Source organism: Euprymna scolopes, chromosome 46 (assembly GCF_053919585.1).
Source record: "Euprymna scolopes isolate OS-2025 chromosome 46, ASM5391958v1, whole genome shotgun sequence".
In the NCBI taxonomy this organism is placed as follows: domain Eukaryota; kingdom Metazoa; phylum Mollusca; class Cephalopoda; order Sepiida; family Sepiolidae; genus Euprymna; species Euprymna scolopes.
In genome coordinates this window covers 116,696,129-116,713,273 of record NC_136527.1, presented here as the reverse complement: position 1 = coordinate 116,713,273, position 17,145 = coordinate 116,696,129, and the positions used below count along the sequence as shown (strand labels likewise).

General features: G+C 31.4%; 1 long non-coding RNA gene across 1 annotated transcript; it reads left to right on the top strand.

Annotated features, from left to right (window-relative positions):
* The first annotated feature begins 3,839 nt into the window (after positions 1-3,839).
* Positions 3,840-17,068, top strand: LOC145270674 (uncharacterized). Its single transcript, XR_013865504.1, has 2 exons — positions 3,840-4,128; positions 13,741-17,068. It is a non-coding gene; the product is annotated as an uncharacterized LOC145270674 (long non-coding RNA).
* Positions 17,069-17,145: the final 77 nt, after the last annotated feature.

Here is a 17,145-nt window from a genome sequence, read left to right as displayed (position 1 = left end):
AGTGGCATCAGCAGCTCCTGAAAATCCAGTCATAGGGGGACGGCACTTAATAATAACATCACAAGGGCTGGAGCATGGTTGCCAAGAAACCGGCAAAACAGGTGAAGACCCCTTCCAAACTGAAAGAGCAGCCTTCGGAAGTACAACGTCAGCAGACTCCGACAGGGTCGTCACGTGGTTCCTCCACCAAAAACCAAAGAGCCGCAGCTGTCTACTGAAAAGAGGGACCTGCAGCCGTCGTTGAAAAAAAAAAGAATATGGTCTCCTCTTCAGATTCAAAAGTGGAGCAGGTTATCATCAACAATGTGGCATCACGACGGGAAGCAAGACCAGAAGAAAGCAAAAAAGTCAAAGGAGGCTGGGTCCCGTGCTCCATCCCCCATGCAACTAAGAAGACTGCCTCTACGGATCACCCCCCCCCAACCCCAACACAGACCTCCTCTGCTGAACTGAAATTCCTACCCCTATTCGATACATCCCCAGCTGGTGCCCGTTTTCTATCTAGGGAGAAACCAGCCGCAACAACCATCAACGGAGCGGCATCAGCCTCTCAAGTGAGGAGAGAAAAGACAAGAAAGCTCCCCCCCCTTCCTACCAGGAGACCGAATCTGTGAGGTAGATCCTCGCCATGCAGCCGACAAGATTACCCCAAGGCAAAGGGGTCTCATCAAGCCGTTAGAGAAGTTGGAGGAGGTAGACGGCGATTCGACTGCAGATCCCAGAATTTTAAGACATTAATTTCATTAAAGAATTTGAACACATTTAATTCATTAAAAGAATTAGGCGCTTCTACACTACAAAACTGCCTCTGAGATAGGTATATATGCTGATGACACCACACTCTATAACAGGCATGACAGGAAAACAAATGAACACATATCTAAAGAAATGGCAAAAACACTAGAGGATAACCTTCAATCTGTAGTGGAATGGGGACATAAATGGATGGTCACATTCAATGCTGCCAAGACTAAACTGGTTTCCTTCAATAATTACAAGAAACCATCTCTACCACCAATAGCAATGGTCAGTAACTCCCTGTCTTAGAGTACATCTTTCAAACTGCTTGGCCTAACGTTCACAGGAAACATGAGTTGGAACAATTATATTGAAAACATTGCCAGGGCTGTTGCGAAAAAGGTAAGCTCTCTCTACCATGCTAGAAAACTACTGACACCTGAAAGTATCCTGTACCTCTATAAGGCCACCATTCGCCCATGTATGGAGTATTGTTGCCACATTTGGGCTGGTGCACCTGCCGCTAGTCTCTCGCTCCTAGACAAAGTTCAAAAGAGAGTCGCATCTAAGCTTCAGGCTTCAGCCTCTGTCCCATCAACGTTGCATCCTTCTGCCTGTTCTACAAGTATTTTAATGGTGAATGCTCTGACGAACTGCAGACACTTGTGCCCCCACGACATAGACACCCTAGACAAACATGACAGGCAGCTAAATCCCACCCCACACAGTAGAGATCCCTAGATGCAAAAGATCTTTCTACTCCAGTCGTTTCTTCCCCAGAACCGCTAGACTCTGGAATACCATTCCAGGTCCCTGCTTCCCCAACTGTACTGACGTGCAGAAGTTCAAGTGTAACGTGAACCGACATCTTGCTGCCCAAATCCCTACATAGTGCCCCAGTAGTTGCTGTCCCTGATAGTAGCCCTCTACACCAAAGGGGCAATGTGCCTTGTTTGGGGTGAAAATTAAAAAAAAAAAATTCGGATGAAATTTCAGAAATCGTAAAACTGAATGTCACATAAAAACAATGGTATCTACGTCTTCCTCGTACTTTTAAGATGATTTAGATGTGACTCAGAAACATTGGATACATGTTATATTTATTTTGTTATTTATTTTGCGTTGGTCACATTTAAAATATAGAGTTATTTCCCTTGTTTATGGTTGCGTTTCCTTTCATTTTATAAAAACAAGATGGCGGAAATTTTTCACTTGCTAACACGATTAAAGTTTTTTTGTTTTTTTAATAATAATTCAGTAATATTCCGGTAATTTAATCTGCATAATTTGGAAGCTACCATTGTAACTGATTAGAATTGACAAAAAAAAAGTTAGTTGAAACTATTGTTTTCTTTATCTGAGAACTCGATTTATCGATTACAAAATCTCGTCCCAATAGTGTAGAAGCACCTTATTTTGATTAATCGAACTACTGTTTAAATACAAGATGAGAACAATAGTCCGAATAGGCAATGTCCTAAATTAGCCTCGCAAAGAAATTTTCAATTTTACGAAGGGCAGATAACTCTGTACTAAATTATGTTCGGTTCAAATTCAAGCAAAGATAAGTTGAAACAGGATAGTAAAAGACAATATGGAACCTCAGACGATCTGTTCCAATCTTACAGAATTGAGTTTTTATGACGAAATATGTATAAAAATGATTACATTCTTGGACGTCTTATTTGTTTTATTAAACAATCCTATCCTTTTTAAACTTTTTGTTGATTTTTTTTTTTTTAGAAATTAATGTTTGTATTCCAACTTTTTGCTTGAATTGTTGCAAGCTTGTTCAAACTTTTTTGATGGATTTTTATAGAAATAAAAGTTTGTATTCAATGCTTAAAACTTTCTTTTTAAACATTAGATATAAAACATTTTTGAACACAAATAGGTCACAAATGGGAAAGAAAAAAATGTTGCATAAGTTATCCAAAATTGTTTATAAATAATTTCTGAACGATATTTCTTTTTGAATAATTTGTCAGTAATAATTATAATGATTACCAAGACGTTTAGTATTTAAAAAAAAAAAATAAAGTCTAGCTTATATTTTGAACGAAAAGAAAAGGGAAAACAATAAAATTATATATTACAGTACTTGGTTTAAAATAACTTGAATTTAAACTGATTTAGGACAGAGTTATCTGCCCTTCCTAAAATTGGAAATTCTTAGCGAAGCTAATTTCGGACATTTCCTCCGAATAATCCAATAATTCTCAATAATATCGGTATTTCAGAAGTTAACAGTTTTAAATAAGCAGAGATTTCTTTCAAAAGTAAACATTTTAAATAGATTTTTTAAAAAATAATAAACATTTTTTATTTATTTTAAATAATATATACAAAAGTTTTTTTTTTTAATAATCCAAATAATCCTCATATTAAACGTTAACAAATATTAAACGTAAATACTCTCAATTCTTATATCGCATTTTTATAAAATAAAAATAAATATAAAATATAAAATAAAATAAAATTGCTCCTAATCACCGATATGTTACTACGCAAACAATACGTAAACAATAATATCGGTATTTCAGAAGTTAACAGTTTAAATAAGCAGAGCTATCTTTCAAAAGTAAACATTTTAAATAATTTTTTTTTTAAATAATAAACAGTTTTTATCTATTTTAAATAACATATACAAAAGGTGTTTTTTTAAATTTTAACAATATCCTTCGGACTACTGTTCTCTCTTGGATGTTAACAGTATTTCGACTAATTCAAATAATAATGAAATGCTCAATCTTAGAAAACAAACCTGATTTCGTATTTGTTTTTATTTTATAATAAATTGTATATAAAATAATTTTTTTAATTTTTTAACAAATTATATAATTAAAAAAATAATTTTACAACAAAAATCGAAATAAACCTTAAATTGTATTTTAAAAAAATGAATTTGACAAAATAAATCTTCATATTACTTATATTTTAAAAGTTTTTTAACAAATTGTATTTATGAAAATAAATGTCAAAAAATGAATTGCAACAAACCTTAAGTATTGACAAAAATAATCTCAATTTGATAGAAAAACAATTCGGCACATTTAACTAATAAACAATTCGGCACATTAAAGTAATGGACGGACATTTTTACACGAGGAACAAAATAATGATTACACCGTCTTATGATGACCTGAATCCATTGTTCCTAAGCAGTTGATTTTCTTTTTAAATAATTTCACGTTTAAATCGTGTTTTTCATCTTTTAATTTTGATTCTTTTATATTTTCATATATTTTATTTCTTAATGAATTGAACACACAAAACAAAAGTTGTATCAATTTACTAAAGAAATCCCAACAAACAAAACAAATTTTGTTTTGAACACAAAAGAAAAAAAACGAATTCATCCCGATTTTTTTTTTCGTATGGAATTGAAAGGTAAGTTCTTTTGTGTTTTTTTTTTTTTTTTACTTATTAACAATTAAAAATTTTTTTTTTTTACTTATTAACAATTAAAAAAATTTTTTTTTTACTTATTAACAATTTAAAAATTCAATAACTTTTAAAATAATGGTGAAAGTGCACTGGGGGAATCCCAGTGGGGGATCACCTGAAGATTTTCCTTTAAAAAGTTGATTACGAGGAGGTTGAAAATGAGAAAATGCCCTTCGGAATAAACACCCCCAACCTCCCCATGTTAAGAACAGCTTTCGGAATAAACACCCTTTGCAGATTGAACAACCAGTGCGGCAACCGTGCATTGATCGTCTTCGGTGCACTTTCACCAAAATAATTTTAAACATTATAAACATTCATTTTTATTGCAATCCAATAAAAATTATGAAACACTTACGAAAACAACTATTATTGTTATTGTGTTTTTAGTAAAAAAAAAAAAAATTGTCATTAAAAATGCAATTTTACTTTATGCAATTTTACCAAACTTATCGAAAAAAGTTACTTTACCTATAAATAACTTTCCGTTTAAAAAAAAACGAATTCATCCCCATTTTTTTTATTGAATTCCTGTATAGTAAAAAAAAAAAGTCTGTCACTAAGAAAAATGCAATTTTACCAAACTTATCGAAAAAGTTACTTTTACCTATAAATAACTTTCCGCTTATTGAATTTTCGTAATTTTAAAAATATTAATATTTTCGAAATTTTAGTTAAGTATGTAATAATGTTTTTGCTTAAAACGACATAATTTTAAAAAGAAAAGATCGATCTATCGACCAAAAATCTCATAATAACTTTCCGTTTAAAAAAAAACCGAATTCATCCCCATTTTTTTTATTGAATTCCTGTATAGTAAAAAAAAAAGTCTGTCACTAAGAAAAATGCAGTTTTACCAAACTTAGCGAAAAAGTTACTGTTACCTATAAATAACTATCTACACTTGGTGAATTTTTGTAATTTTAAAAATATTACTATTTTCGAAATTTTAGTGAAGTATGTAATAATGTTTTTGCTTAAAACGATATAATTTTAAAAAGAAAAGATCGATCTATCGACTCTATCGACCAAAAATCTCATAAAATTATATTATTTAATCTGACATTTAATATTTATCAAAATATTATTTTGCTGGATAATTCATTTGGATTTTTAATGTTTTGTCCAATATTTAAATTTTTAGCATGGGGATCACTTTTACAAATTTACATAAACTAGAAAAAAACTTAATATAGAAAAAAAAATAGTTGTAAACGCAACACGAATACAATACTAAAAAATATTTAAGTTTTTAAGGTGGGTAATCACTTTCCTATATAAATTTAACGTAAAATGAGCACCCACTTCATGACCAGTTAGCAGTCAATAATATCTGCAACTTTTTTGTTGGAGCGATTAGATCCTATGTATTGTTAACTATTCTGGACTTTCACATAACAATTTAATAAACAAAAGATACCGTTAAAATTTTCATTGTGACATTTATTTGGTTGATCACTTTCTTTTACAAATTTACATAAAACACATTCATTGGCCATCACCAACTAGAAAAAAACTTAATATGAAAAAAAATAGGTGTAAAACGTTACAATCTAACTCAGCCTTTTTTAATCCTTAACAAAAATTGACTTTATTTTGGCCACTACGTGCCAACAGCTTTAAAATATCTGCAAAACAAATACCAAACTAATAAATATTTAAGTTTTTAAGATGGGTAATATATTGCCGATATTTCCTACCGACGAGTGGGCGGGGGGAAGAAAAGACGTTTAGCTTGCAACAAAAAATTACCTCGTTGCTCACAAGCAAACGTATTCTTGTAAATATAACGCGCTGTTAACAGTTGTCGTACCGGTCTGATAGATCTCTAACAACGACAAGAACAAAACTACAACAAGCCTACAAAGGTGACTTTTTATAGTCTCAATCTCTCGTTCAGCAAGATTGAAACGAGACTGGAATGTCTATTTAAGCTATAAGGAATGGACATCCAATTTTCTTCATTAACAAATACCAGGCCGGGCCGTTCACAGCCATGAGTGTCTTTCCCTTCCCACCGAGCCACTCTCGGTAAGTCAATCAATTTAATTATCACAATATTCCTATATAAATTTAACGTAAAATGAGCACCCACTTCATGACCAGTTAGTAATATTTTTTTGTTGCTAATAGATTGTAATTAATAATATCTGTATTTTGTTGTTGTTGGAAAGGGAAGAGATTGGAGCTCATATCAGTTTTTGCTTTCTTATGCTTTTTTTTATTTCGATGGGGATTTTTTTTTACACAGTGATCAACACTTATCAAGGCCCGGAAGCCACTCAGGGATAAGGGTTATAGATTATATCCTATGTGTTGTTAACTATTCTGTAATTGTTCTTAACAATTTAATAAACCAAAGATACCGTGAAAAATTGTGATTGTGACATTTATGTGGTGGTATTTTGTTTAATTATTGATTTTTAAATGATTATCGGGACTTTCTAGATGGCTGTTTTATATCAGCCAATTTTTCTAATTTTAACATAAGACTTGGTATGAATTTTAAAAAGTTTATTTAACACTTCAAAATAAGTTAAAGCACAACGCAAGCTTATCCAAGTAGGTAGAAGAGTTACTTATGTTGCCTTTGGTAACAATCATTTGTTATGTATTTGATTTTTAACCACTTTTTCGGTTTTCTTTGTCTAAAATGCCCATTTAGTTTATTACATTGTTAGGTGAAAGTACAAATTAGCAAGGACCCACTTTCTCTTATTAAGAATAAAATTAGTTAACGAGGACCCCATTTCTCATGTTAAGAATAGTTTTCAAAATAATATCATTATTATTAATAAGTGGAGGGGTCCTTTAAAAAAAAAAATAAAATGTCAAAAAAATGTTTCCTCCCCGGATTTAAAAATGAAAAAAATGAAATTAAACTTCATTTTCATAGAATGTAAAAAAATAAATAGGATGACACTTTTTTAAATATCAAATATGAATTTGAATTTTAACATTTAAAAAAGCCAACAACTTTTGATATTTTACTGCATCTTTTATTTCTTAAATCAGTTGGGTTTTTTTGTTTTTATTTTTTATTACATTTTCACACCAAACAAGGCACATTGCCACTTTGATGTAGGGGGGGGCTACTATCAGGGACATAAGCTACAGGGGTTTTATGTAGAGAGTTGGGCAGCAAGATGTTGGTTCACGTTAAACTTGAACTTCTGCATGTCAGTACAATTGGGGAAGCAGGGAACCGGAAGGGAATTCCAAAGTTTAGTCATTGTCAGGAAGAAACTACTGGAGTAGAAGGCTCTCTTACATCTAGTGATCTCTACTGTGAAGAGGTGGGATTTAGCTGCTTCTTGGGTTTTTCAGCGGTATTTACATTGGGGGGTACAAGTGCTTGCAGTTCATCATAGCATTCACTGTTAAAGTACTTGTAGAACAGGCAGAGGGATGCAACATTTCGTCGATGGGACAGATGCTGAAGCTTAGATGACAGTTCAGGACCTATCAGGTTGGCGACTCTCTTTTGAACTTTCTTTAGGAGCGAGAGACTAGTAGCAGATGACTAGCCCAAATATGACAACAATACTCCATACATGGGCGAATGGTAGCCTTATAGAGATACAGGATACTTTCAGGCATTAGTAGCTTTCTAGCACGGTAGAGAGAGGCTACCTTCTTCGCAACGGTCCTGACAATGCTCTCAGTGTAATTGTTCCAACTCCTGTTTCCTGTGAAAGTTAGGCCGAGGAGTTTAAAAGATGTACTTTCAGATAAAGAGTCTTTGGCCATTGCTGTTGGTGGTAGAGAAGGTTTCTTGTAATTATTGAAGGAAACAAGTTTAGTCTTGACAGCATTGAACGTGATCATCCATTTTTGCCCCCATTCCACTACAGATTGGAGTTCATCCTCTAGTGTTTTTGCCATTTTTTTTAGATATGTATTCATTTTTTTTCCTGTCGTGTCTGTTATAGAGTGTGGTGTCATCAGCATATATACCCATCTCACAGACAATATTGTTAGGGAGGTCATTTATGAATATTAGGAATAATAGAGGTCCAAGGATAGATCCTTGAGGCACACCCACATTTATATCATATTGCTTAGATGTACGACCATCGAGGACAACCTGGATTTTTCTCTTATCTAAGAAGGATTTAATTATGTTAAGTATTCTTCCAGTGATACTGTATGATCTAATTTTCCTGAGAAGACCTTTATACCATACTCTGTGAAAAGCCTTAGAAATATATAGAGCTTCTGCTCTACTCTCCCCTGCTTTGTTCAGTGAACGGTATATACGTTCAGAGATTACAGTTAGGATGTCTGCTGTGGAACGAGCTTGCCTAAATCAATATTGTTGGTCAGTCAAATATTTAGTATCTATAAGGTGATGGACTAGAGCTTGGACTACCGTGGTTGAATGATTATGCATTCTTTCTTTTTTGTATTTATTAAATATTTTAACAGAATCAAAAATTTACTGGACATTCCATTTTATAATTAAATTCTGTGTTTATTTTAACTTAATTCCAAGTCTAGCGTCGCAAGTTCGAATCCTTGACTATCCTGTTTTGTATTTACATTTAACTAATTTAACTATTTTTTACTTACATGAAAATGGGACAGCCCTTTTATCATGTAACATCCCTTCCTCTCATTTTTCAAAAAAAAAATGCACGCATTTTTAAATTTTAGTACATTTTTTCTATATAACCACTAAGAAAGATCAAACACCATAAAACAAAAACGAAACTTTTTTCTTTCCAAATCAGCCCATTTCCAACTGACTTCCTAATTTTATTTTTTAGACCAGAATCTCTATCTGATCTCCCTGGCATATTCCTTTTGGGTGTAGGGTAGTACTTCCTATAACTCACCTCAGCTGCTTCATCCAGCCACCCTTATGCCATAAATGTGTCCTTGATCCTTTCTTCCGTATGATTCTTCTATTAATTAGAGATTTGTTTTCGTTTTGTAACTAACTTATCTTTTTGGGACATTCTCAAAGCTTATTTATCTCTGTGGTTGGCTTTCAAAGTTTAAGATATACCTTTCATCCACTGATTCACTCGGATTTCATTGCCTGGACCCTTGGAACTTGATGAAGGCCTAGAAATAACAGCCTTAACTAACACCTTTTGTGGCAAAATTCCTATTTGCACAATAAATTCTACCTAATGGCCCGCTTTTTGTGATTTCTCTTTTATCTCATCAGAGCTTCCAAGATCAAGCAAAGATATCCCACATTCATACATCTCTAAAAAAATACAAGATTATATCTTCCTACGTACTTACAGTATATTTTACTTTTCTCTCACTTCATTATGCTATGTGCTTAGCCTTCGGGCCCTCATAGGCCTTTTTCATAAGGATTCTCGTATCTTTCCAACGCCTGCATTTTAACTTATTGTGTTGAGGCTTATCCTCTGCTCGCAACTATTACATGCGGCATGCTTTAAAAGCACAAAATATCGCAGGTTCCCATCTGTATTTTTCTAATTAGGGGCACCTCTAGTGCTTATCATCTCCCTACCAAATTACTCTTCTTGGGACAAATGTTATGGGCATCCCAAAAAAACAAAAACAATTGTCCAAAAAAAATTGTTTTCTTTCTTTCGGCTTCTCACATCTGAAAACTCTCAAAATACCCGTTTATGTAATTTATCTTGTCCCCTCTCTAAAATTCTAACCGATTTCCACGCCAACCATTCGGATAAAATTATTGTTTCCTATTGTACTTATTTTCCTATTTCTTGTTTCTTTTGATTTTAATGTATATTTAATTAAAACTTTGAATTCCTGATGTGAAATACAATAACACATACATTTAAGACAATTTACAATATTTGTTCAACGTAACATTTTCAAAAGAAAATACATCATTAATTTAACTGGATTTCACTAAACTTACAATTATTACTTTTTCATTGAAAAAAATCTTTTTTCGTAACGAACAACAATAAAAGTCTTAAAAAAAATAACTGGAACATGCAGAGAAAAAAACATATTTTTTTTTAATAAATATAGAGTCAATATTTAAAATTGTCCTTTTTTTCAAAAACAAAACAATTAAAACACAAAAAGTCGAAAAGTTCAACTATGAACACAGAATTGATTTTCATTTAAGTGTATTTCATTCTACTTTATAGTACAACAAGATTTTAAAAGTACCTTCGACGTTGACACAAAATTGTTACAATTGATTGACAGCTTGAACTTTAAGCAAAATCTGTTTTTACCCGCATTAATTTTATATATTTTCTTCTTTGTGGCATATCGGCCTTTTTTTCTAATTTTCTTGTATACTTTTGTTCCATTGTGTGTATATGTGTGTTCATTTTTTTTCTTTAATACTGCATATGTGTAAATTCTTTTTTTTCCTTCTTAATTATTGTTTTATTTCGTTTTGCCTTTTTTCCTCTGTTTTTTCTTTTTAGTTTTTCACGTTGTGTGATCATCTAGTTGTAATGCACCCTTACATTGTGTACCTGTGGTAACGCCAAGTTTCTCTTTTTTTTTCAAACCCACCCTTGCTTGAGTGTACTAGTCACGTTCACCAAATATTTGTATATCACGTTGTGGGTGTTATTTTTGAATGTACCAAATATGACTATGTTTCGTTGTACTTATTTAGTGTTCTTGTTTTAAGAGCCTTAGAGTGATAGAGACAGCCCTAGGAGCTCATGTTGAATGTTGTGAGATGTTATGAGATGCTTAGATATTATATATATTCATTGTGAGTGTTCATATTGTCTTAGGATGTTCATGTTTTTGGAGATAGCATATAGGAGACATAAACTGGGTATATATAACGAGAGAGACAGTTCTGTATATATATATATAATAGACAGTGTACATGTTACTACAATAGCACTAAGCTGTAATTCAACTAGAATATAAATATAATATAATATATACACGTTACCTTTCTCGTTGTAATGATGAACACAAAGACGACAGTTATAAAGATGGGATGATCATTTATTCTTGGACCAATCAGAAATGATTCTGTATTTCCTGAATTCAACCTTATTACATGGGTATTTCTAAACCCTCTCGCTTTCAGAGGGAGCCTTGACTCTAACTGGGAATCGGTCTGAACCTCTCTGCTCCTCTGATCTGACTGATCCGATTCCCCCTAACTAGCTTCGAACTCTTTCCTATATTCAGAAATCACATGTATGTCTGGTCAGCATGACCATAACTCACATGTTATCAACATGCGCGATTTGCACGTTTTTGAAACCATTTCTGACGACCAGGAAATTTCCCATTCTACTTATCTAATTCTGTAACCCATATTTTATTATGCATTCATAACTTATGATTGGAATTCTGAATTCCAAGTCTAGCGTCGCAAGTTCGAATCCTTGACTATCCTATTTCATATTTACATTTAACTAATTCCCTATTTTTTTACTTACATGAGAAGGGGACAGCCCTTATCATGTAACAATATGTGCTTGCATTCAAACCCGAAACCTGTCAGATTCGAAGAAAAGGTTGCTGTTTGGAAGAAGGCAAAAAGAAATTACATGACTAAAACAGGATTAATACAAGAGAAAACCTGTGGACACTCTTTCAAATTGTCATAGATTAACTCTATTAACCACTCAGGCATATTTGTCTTTGAAAAGATATCTCTAAAGATTCTTTAATCTTCATCAAAATAGATTACAAATTTTGAGTTAAACATCTGAAAAAAGAAAAATTTATTTTGTGTACATACAAATATTACATGAAAAATTACTAATTATATTTTGGTTTTCAACAATAATGAAGATTGAACTTTCTTTATGATTTAGCGACCCTCAAACCGCAGTTCCAAATGTTGTAATGCAACCCCTTTTCCTTAGTAGAGAAATGTTGTGCTACAAAGAACTAAGATAAAATAGTCGGATTAATCAAAATAACACGAACATTTACATCTCATCTCAAATATTTAGAATTGAAAATTCATTTTGTTTATAAACAAATATTACATGAAGAATTTCTAATTACATTTTGTTTTTTACAAAAACTAATTTGACTTTTTAATAAGTATTACATGCACTACAAATTATATTTTGTTTACAAGCAATAACAATTTGTTGACTTTTTAATAAGTATTACATGAACTACAAATTATATTTTGTTTACAAGCAATAACAATTTGTTGACTTTTTAATAAGTATTACATGAACTACAAATTATATTTTGTTTACAAGCAATAACAATTTGTTGACTTTTTAATAAGTATTACATGAACTACAAATTATATTTTGTTTACAAGCAATAACAATTTGTTGACTTTTTAATAAGTATTACATGAACTACAAATTATATTTTGTTTACAAGCAATAACAATTTGTTGACTTTTTAATAAGTATTACATAGAGAAGCACTAATTATATTTTGTGTACAAACAATAACAAAGTTCTTAAATTTTTAATATATGAATTATAATTATAATTTGTTTTTCAACGAATTTGACTTTTTTATAGGAATTACATGAACTACTTATTTACGAATTTGTTGACTTTTTAAATAGTATAAATAAAATGTTAAATATTATCACATGAAGTCTATTTTATATTTAGTTTAAATTATATTTTGTTTATAAGTAATAACAATTTGTTGATCTTTTTAATAAGTATTACATGAAGTACAAATTATATTTTGTTTACAAGCAATAACAATTTGTTGACTTTTTAATAAGTATTACATGAACTACAAATTATATTTTGTTTACAAGCAATAAAAATTTGTTGACTTTTTAATAAGTATTACATGAACTACAAATTATATTTTGTTTACAAGCAATAACAATTTGTTGACTTTTTAATAAGTATTACATGAACTACAAATTATATTTTGTTTACAAGCAATAGCAATTTGTTGACTTTTTAATAAGTATTACATAGAGAAGCACTAATTATATTTTGTGTACAAACAATAACAAAGTTCTTAAATTTTTAATACATGAATTATAATTATAATTTGTTTTTCAACGAATTTGACTTTTTTATAGGAATTACATGAACTACTTATTTACGAATTTGTTGACTTTTTAAATAGTATAAATAAAATGTTAAATATTATCACATGAAGTCTATTTTATATTTAGTTTAAATTATATTTTGTTTACAAGTAATAACAATTTGTTGATCTTTTTAATAAGTATTACATGAACTACAAATTATATTTTGTTTACAAGCAATAACAATTTGTTGACTTTTTAATAAGTATTACATGAACTACAAATTATATTTTGTTTACAAGCAATAACAATTTGTTGACTTTTTAATAATAGAGAAGTACTAACTATATTTTGTGTACAAAACAATAACGAAGTTCTTAAATTGAATTACATGATTTATAATTTGTTTTTCAACGAATTTGACTTTTTTATAGGAATTACATGAACTACTTATTTACTACTACGAATTTGTTGACTTTTTAAATAAATAAAAAGTTAAATATTATCACATGAAATCTATTTTATATTTAGTTTACATGAAAATTTAATTATATTTTGCTTTTCAACAACAACGAATTTGTTTACATTTTAATAAGAATACGTTTAAAAATGAAATATCTTTTTTATATTTTCAGAGTTTGTAGCAATCGACAGAAATCACTTATTTGATTAGAATGGATCTCCATTTTCCGTTGACAATATAAGAAACTCATAAGTATTTGGAAATGTCCACTTACACATTTTGGGAAAATATCAGAAAGCAGAGAAATCATAATCTTGTGAAACACGTGACATCAAATTTGATGCAAATTAGTTCAAAACATTGTTCTTGTTATGTGTATCAATTCTTTTACATATAGCATTACCATCAATGTAAAAAAATGCATGGAAAATAAAAACTGCAAAACAAAAATTCCTACATCTATGAGGTTTTAGAAAAGTACAAATTTTATTTAGTATCTTAACAGAACGCACATCCACGAAACCTAAAATCAGTATAAATTAAAATTGATAAAACGAAAAAATATTTTACTAACAAAGGTGAAAAATGTGAATGTTTAAGAGTTTCTTTTGTTTTTGCAAAATAAACTAAAAATCGAAAAATGCATGAAAAATAATTATGCAAAAAATCATAAGAAAACTTGAAGTCTAAGACGAGATAAGAAACGTATTTCTGTAAAAATCTGGTGTATCAAAGAACAATGCTTCAGTAAAATAGAAACAAAGGGGAAAGAAAACAAACTTCTTTAATAAATGTAGGTTTTTATTAGCGAAAAGTCATTTTTATTGTGGAACATTGGAACACGTACTAAAGACTAATAATTTTATTTAATTGTGTTTTTCTCATTGAAATTAAGTTTGTTTTACTATATACAAAGTAATATGGAAAACAAACCACATTCTTGTGAAGTATGTGGTTCTTCTTTTACACGGAAGTCAAGTTTGTTGCAACATATGCGAACACATACAGGAGACAAACCACATTCTTGTGAAGTATGTGATTCTTCTTTTACATGTAAGTCAAATTTGTTACGACACATGTTAGCACATACAGGAGACAAACCACATTCTTGTGAAGTATGTGGTTCTTCTTTTACACGGAAGTCAAGTTTATTAAATCATATACGAACACATACAGGAGACAAACCACATTCTTGTGAAGTATGTGGTGCTGCATTTACACAAAAGTCAACATTGTTGCAACATAGGTTAACACATACAGGAGACAAACCACATTCTTGTGAAGTATGTGGTTCTTCATTTACACGGAAGTCCTCTTTGTTGCAACATATGTTTACACATACAGGAGACAAACCACATTCTTGTGAAGTATGTGGTTTCTCTTTTACATGTAAGTCAAAGTTGTTGCAACATATATTTACACATACGGGAGACAACCCACATTCTTGTGAAATATGTGGTTCTTCTTTTACACTGAAGTCATCTTTATTACGACATATGCAAACACATACAGGAGAGAAACCATATTCTTGTGAAGTATGTGGTTCTTCTTTTACACAGAAGTCACATTTGTTGCAACATATGTTAATACATACAGGAGAGAAACCACATTCTTGTGAAGTATGTAGTTCTATTTTCACAACGAAGTCAAATTTGTTGCGACATATGGTAAGACATACAGGAGACAAACCACATTCTTGTGAAGTATGTGGTTCTTCTTTTGCTCACAAGTCAACTTTGTTGAATCATATACGAACACATACAGGAGACAAACCACATTCTTGTGAAGTATGTGGTTCTTCTTTTGCAAAGAAATCACATTTGTTGAAACATATGCGAACACATGCAGGCCAAGTATTTTCTGGACGAATATAACCAAGACTATATTGATAAGGAAGGGTCTATAAGCTGGCTAAAGGATGGATCGCTCAACTATGACTAGGAGAAGTTTATAATAGCTGCCCAAGATCAAGGCTTGATGACCAATACGTTTAAAAAGATGAGTGGTCTCAGCAAAGACAACAAATGCAGGTTCTGCCACACAGAAGTAGAGAGTGTGAGCCACCTGATTTCTAGCTGTAAGGTTCTGCTAGGGGACGGCTACTATACAATGCGACACAATGAAGTATGCAAATATCTCCACTGGACGATCTGCAATAAGTTAAATATCGAATGCAGCAAGAAGTCCTGGGAACATATACCCGAAAGAACAGTCGGAAACAAGTCATATACCATCCACTATGACTATGCAATCCCTACAGCCACGTACCTTGAAAACGGAGCTATAAAACCCGACATTGTAATATGGGACAAGAAGGAGAAGGAAGCAACCTTGGTGGAAGTTAGTGTCCTGAATGATGCTGGGTTAAACAGAGCTGAGAGGGAAAAGATTACCAAATACCAGGGTCTTATGTATGACATGAAAAGAAACTGGAACCTTAAGAAGATCTCTATCATTCCAGTAATTATAGGAGCAACCGGACTTATGAAAAAGAATTTTACAAACTATCTTACAAATATACCAGGTATACCAAGTGCAAAGGAGATTCAAATAATTGCACTTAAAGGGGCGGTTAGAATCTTAAAAAGATCTCTCGGTTGGAGTGTCTAAAATAGCAGGTGTATGTTTGGCATCTGGTAGGATGCCCCATCCCTGGCTTAAACAAAATGATAAGAAAAATGAAACAAAGAGAGAACTATTTGAGTGCAAAGGAGATTCAAACAAACAAAGAACTTGAATGCCTACTAGACAGGTGTTTGTCAGAACAACCTGGCATGAGGATACTTTCTCCAAAGAAGTAAACCCTGACCAAATATTCAAAATCACATAGTATTCGTTGCCCAAATAAGATCTCCTCACTATGGCTAACTCACATTAGCTTTTACAAGGAATGATGCACCTTTACCAAGTGATGTTAGCTCAAGTAATAGCATGAAGCTGAATACTCCACCAGACTAGATAAATTGTTTTCCTGGAATCCAGTAAGATCAAGAGACCAAAATGAAGATATAATACAACGTATGAAAATGGTAAATTGGGGAGAGAAAAATTATGTTCTCAATTTCTTTAATAACTCAGTGTTTGAGAAATAAAGAACTAAAATGGAACATTCGAATATCTATGTATCTCATATAGAGTTCAAGTGTGGGCCCCTTGATTTCTGAGAACTTCCACTGAAGTAAAATAAAACAAAACAGAAAACCATATGCTGCAATATATTCGAACACATACAGGAGACAAATCACATTTATACAAAAGTTGACTTTAATTTATCATATTCGTATACATACGAAGACAAACGTGTATGAAGGGCAGAAGACAAATATGTTGGACATAATAAAGATTTTCCCCCATATTAGACTCATAATAGAATTTATATTTTTTGATACAATTTCAATATAAATTTTCATAATCCAGAATAAATAATTACTGTAATGTATCATTTACTGTTTAAACGATCATATCCAATAAAGTATAATATATTATGACTTTGCAAGCAATTTACTTCTGATTTAATATATTTGCACTACAAGCTAAGCAATGGATATAAAGTAATAAAGTAATTAATCAGTATGTA